General features: G+C 43.8%; 1 non-coding gene across 1 annotated transcript; it reads right to left on the bottom strand.

The window, feature by feature from the left end:
* Positions 1–82, bottom strand: trnal-aag. The gene has a single exon. It is a non-coding gene; the product is annotated as a tRNA-Leu (tRNA).
* Positions 83–5157: the final 5075 nt, after the last annotated feature.

The following is a 5157-nucleotide window of genomic DNA, read 5'->3' as shown; positions in this document are numbered from 1 at the left end:
TGGCAGCGGTGGGATTCGAATCCACGCCTCCGAAGAGACTGGAGCCTTAATCCAGCGCCTTAGACCGCTCGGCCACGCTACCACATTTTGGTCCCCTTATTTGAGGAAAGATGTAGTGGCATTGGAGGCAGTTCAGAGGAGGTTCCCTAGATTGATTCCAGAGATGAGGGTTTGTCGAATGAGGAGAGATTGATCAGTTTAGGCCTATACACTCTGGAGTTTAGAAGAATGAGGGGAGATCAAATCGAGGTGTACAAGATGCTAAAAGGAATGGATAACGTAGATGTGGAGGAACTGCTTCCCCTTGTGGGGCATTCTAAAATGAAAGGTCATAATCTTAGAATAAGAGGTAGAAAATTTAAAACAGATTTGAGGAGAAACTACTTCTCCCAAAGGGTTGTGAATCTGTGGAATTCGCAACCCCAGAGTGCGGTGGATGCAGGATAGTGAGTAGATTTAAGGGGTGTTAGACTGATTTTTAATTGGTAATGGGTTGAAGGGTTATGGAGAAGGGCAGGACAGAGGAGTTGAGTCCAGGATGGGATCAGCCATGATCACATTGAAGGTGTTTAGGCTCGGGAGGCTAAATTGCCTACTCCTGCTCCTAGGTCATCTGTTCCAGGGAGGGGATGCTCTGGCTGATTTTGCAATCCAGCTCTTGGTTTGTAGCATTGAAGGTAACAGATCAGGAACATATCAGCCATGATAGAATGACCTAATTCTGCTCCCATATCTTATGAACTGGAACAAGAACAGAGTACTGTTCAGCGAACGCAGAGAACTGAGAAGAAGTTGGCTGGCGAGAAGCCCGAAGATACCTACAATGATTCTAAGGTTTGTGAGATTTTACTACAGGCTGTGGAACATGAGTTGAAATAATTGTGGGAATCGGTGGCTCGATCTTGGAGTTTGTATGAAAGCATTTAAGACAAAGCACGGACAGCACTGTAGCATAGTGGTTAGTACTGCGGCTTCACAGTGGCAGGGTCCCAGATTCGATTCCCTGCTGGGTCACTCTCTGTGCGGAGTCTGCACGTTCTCCCCGTATCTGTGTGGGTTTCCTCGAGTATGCTCCACCATTCTATCAGGGCTGATATGCCTGGTTTACTCCCACAGTCCAAAGACATGCAGGCATCCACGCTAAATTACCCTTAGTGTCCAAAAAGGTTAGGAGGGGTTATTGGGTTAGGGGGACAGGGTGGAAGCGAGGGCTCAAGTGGGTCAGTGCAGACTCGATAGGCCGAATGGCCATCTTCTGCACTGTATGTTCGATGTTAAAGGAAGCCAAAAAGGAGGGGTAGAAAACCTGCAACTGGATTGCTTATCAGAAAAGTGGAGCGGAAGCTTTGTTTGAAAGAATAATTGGAAAACCTGGAGTGTATTCTTAATGCAAACAGCTAATGGAAAGCATAGTTTGAAAGACGATTACAAAGTGTGTCTTTTAGGAGTGGAGTTTGGAACCCTCATGTGACAATCATCTGGGGCGGGGTGCGGATTGTGAGAAAAATCCATGGAAGATCAGTTTTGTGGCTGTGGTAGTATGACTAGGGTTATTACGGTACCTTGGAAGTGAGCTGCTATTGGTGCAGAGGATTCGCTGCCCATTGGCCCGGGTAAGTCATGTGTCTCTCAGCCGATTTGCTGAGAGGTAGTGTTCTGGAAAATACAGAATGTGTCATTTGAAACATAGAGGTCTGCCAACATCTGATCGGGGAGAGTGCAGGGAAAGATCCCACAAGAGGTTGGTGGCAGCTGAAGGGCACAGAAACTGTGGGCAGCAATTTCAGTCTATCAGAATGGTTATTACAACCTGCAGCAGGAAAAAGGCAAAAGAAAAAAGTTTTAAAAAATCTCTTTGTGTTGTTGGAAAATTGTGATGGACTGCCCCTTTAAGACCCGAAGTCCGATCCTTATCAGAGGTCCCGATCAGAACAGCTGAAACAGAGAAACCAGCGTGGACTTCAGACTCCTCCCCTTTTTCTCCCCACGAGGCAAGAAGCAAGAACAAAGACACCAGCAGCAGAACACCAGCGGCACCCGAAGAAGGAAGAAGGACAGCAAGAGCAGAGGCCCAGGAGAGGGAAGGCCCAGGAGAGAAGCGGCCCAAAAAGACCAGACCAGACCAGAAGGAAGACGGAGCAGCAGCAGGAGAGAAGCAGCCACAGAAGACAGAAGAGGAGGAAAAGAGAAAACTGCACCAGGAGAGATGACCAGGAGGCTTGAAAGTGAAAGAGAGAGAGAGAGAGTCTGAAGGCCTCACCAACCAACCAGACAACATCAAAAAGTAAATAATGTTTTTAATTTAATGAGATAAAAAAGAGTATGTTAATAATAAAATAATTTAACCTGAAAAAGTGGTTATTAGCTTACTTCACTTCCTTAAGAACGCAGGACCCTGGACATCAATGCCATTAAGGGGTAAGTAAGTAAAATTCTTCAGTGAAGGTAGGAGTTATACCGGGGGATAACTTGAAAGGAGAGTTTGACCCGATTAGCACTCTCAGAGGCCTGTACTGGAGTCAGGGAGGTAGTTCCCTGTTCGCGGTTTTTAGAATATTGGCCCGTAAGGTTCTTTGGTATAAAGGGAATTCTAAAACATATAGGTGAATTTAAAAAACATGGCGCCCAGCGTGGAGGCCTAGAATATTAGAAGTTTCTAGGTAAAGCGAGGCTAGAATATTAGAAGTTTCTAGTTAAGCGGAGTAGGGGCTAGAATATTAGAAGTTTCTAGTTCCCAAGAAAAGCCTAGAATATTAGAAGTTTCTAGGTAAAGCGAGGCTAGAATATTAGAAGTTTCTAGGTAAAGCGAGGCTAGAATATTAGAAGTTTCTAGGTAAAGCGAGGCTAGAATATTAGAAGTTTCTAGTTAAGCAGAGTAGGGGCTAAAGAATAAATCATCCTCAGAGTAAGGCGGATTGTGCGGACATTTTCTGGAAAATAGGGACGCTTATATTCAGAAACCAATAATCAATCGACCCTTAACTAGAGCAGGAAGATAGTGCCTTGGTCAGCCTTGGATAGGGCCCAGAAAGGGTACTTATCCTTAATTTCAGAGTGCACCTGAAAGGGACAACCAGGAACAGAACTAAAAATCCGAAAATGGCAATTAGGGTAATTCTCATGCCCTGGGATACGGTCAAGAGAAATGTAGAAATGAAAAGGGAATGGAAGAAATTAAAAGAGCAAAAGAAATCCTGGACAGGAGATATGTATCCAGACGGAGATATCTCCCTCTTTGTTAGAGTGCCAAAAGCCCTGCAATATACAGATTCAGTCAGGGTCCTTAAAGCACTTTGTCAGTTTGCATTTGAAAAGCGAGCTGAATCACTAATCGTATTTGGACACAGACAGAAGCATGCAGCTGCTCAAGTGGGCAAAGTGTGTTCCAAACTGATTAAAATCATTGACGGAGTAAACAGGACAGAAATAATACAGATCCATAGTAAACACAAAATTAACTCTGAAGTGGTAGGCAAATATATAAAACAACTGCAGAAAAATGAACCATTAGAAATGGAAAGTGACGAGGAATCAGGCCTAGAATCAGATAGCCGAGAGAATTCGGACTCCTGTGAAAATTTCCCAACGGGATACAATTTTCCATACCCAGATCCAAGTCTGTTTCAGGAAGAAAATTGGCCTCAGCAATCTGCCACACATAAGAAAGAAGCGTTTATCGATCATTTCGTTGAACCACAAGAAAGTGAAGAGGAACAAGGCATAGTTGGGATTATGGCGCCTCCTGTGATGGGACAGGAAGAATTATCATCCTCATCCGAGAATGAGGAAATAGTCAAACCAAAGAGAGGAATAGGGAATAGAAAAAATTCTAAACCATTAGAAATAGGGGATTATAGCGATCACTGGAAACACCAACAACCTTCCACTTATCAACCAGTAAATAAGGATGTACCGTATTATATGTATAATCCAGAAGCAGAAATGGTACACCATAGAGATCAGGAAGGATGGGAAAGAGAGGTTACAGCTAGGGGACTTAAAATAGGAGAAATATTAGGCGGAAGTCAACAAATTGATTCTTCGAAATTACTAGAATTACCAAACGTTACCCCCAAAGCTAAAATTTGGCAAATGAGCAAAGGGTATGACAGTTTCGGAAGAGCCATGAGTAGGGTAAGGAACAGCACAGAAACACAAGGCCAGATAATAGCAGCACTAAGACCACAGGAAAGGATACAGAATCGTCCAAGACCCCAAAAAACTGCTCCTACTCCAATGGATAGGGCAAGTTATGCTCCACGAGATAGCCAGGTACCAAGTGCAAGGTTTGAAGAATATATAGAATCGGTGGAAGAGTTTGCACAACATGGTACCCCCTATTTTGAGGAAGAACCGGTACGACGACGGATACATTTCTCCGAATATAGGGACCCAGATAGAGGTGCCCCTTTGAGAACACCATGCCCCAGAAGTGAGAAAATAGTTCAGTCATTTACACCAGGTCCAGAGGAAGGACAGGGAGGCATGGTACCGTATAAAATAGTAGCAGCCGTAATGAAGACAGCAGGCCCAAAGAAACATGGGGAGAGTAGAATTGAGTATTCACAGAGGTTAAAACAGTTAGCGAAGAAAATGGGGGCATCAGGAGAATCCACCAAATTGATTGATTTACATACAGTGGGAGAAATAGTTACAGGCGAAGTCGCAGATTTAATAAATGAGTTAGATTTGGGAAATGAGAGAGCTAATTTAATGAAAGAGATGACAGAGGCAGCATATGCAGGGGAACACCTCACACCATATATCGACCGAATATATGAGGTTAATAAGGAAGAGGGGGTCGATGTAGTCAGATTCCTGAGGGAATTAGGACCCAAGATTCCAGGAGGAAAAAGCCTCTCAATAATACTGTTAACGACCTCTAGAAGAGAAATAGGAAGAGAACTGGTTAAATTTGATTTGGCAGGCAAAGCATTTAAGGATAAACACACAAAAGGGGAACAAAAAAGAGCAGCTGCCCAAAATAATGTTTCAATACAAAATGCTCAGATTAGACCACCAAACCGACAGATACCTGACAAATCGGAACAAAATCCAGCACAACCAGCAATGCCACAACATGGGTATAATTTGCGGTCACAAGGGCCACCTCCACCACAAAATCTAGATTATTTACCAAGGGGACAATTCCTAGCC

Source organism: Scyliorhinus canicula, chromosome 13 (assembly GCF_902713615.1).
Source record: "Scyliorhinus canicula chromosome 13, sScyCan1.1, whole genome shotgun sequence".
Lineage (NCBI taxonomy): Eukaryota > Metazoa > Chordata > Chondrichthyes > Carcharhiniformes > Scyliorhinidae > Scyliorhinus > Scyliorhinus canicula.
The sequence above is the reverse complement of the archived record's forward strand: the minus strand, read 5'-3'. Positions and strand labels throughout refer to the sequence as shown.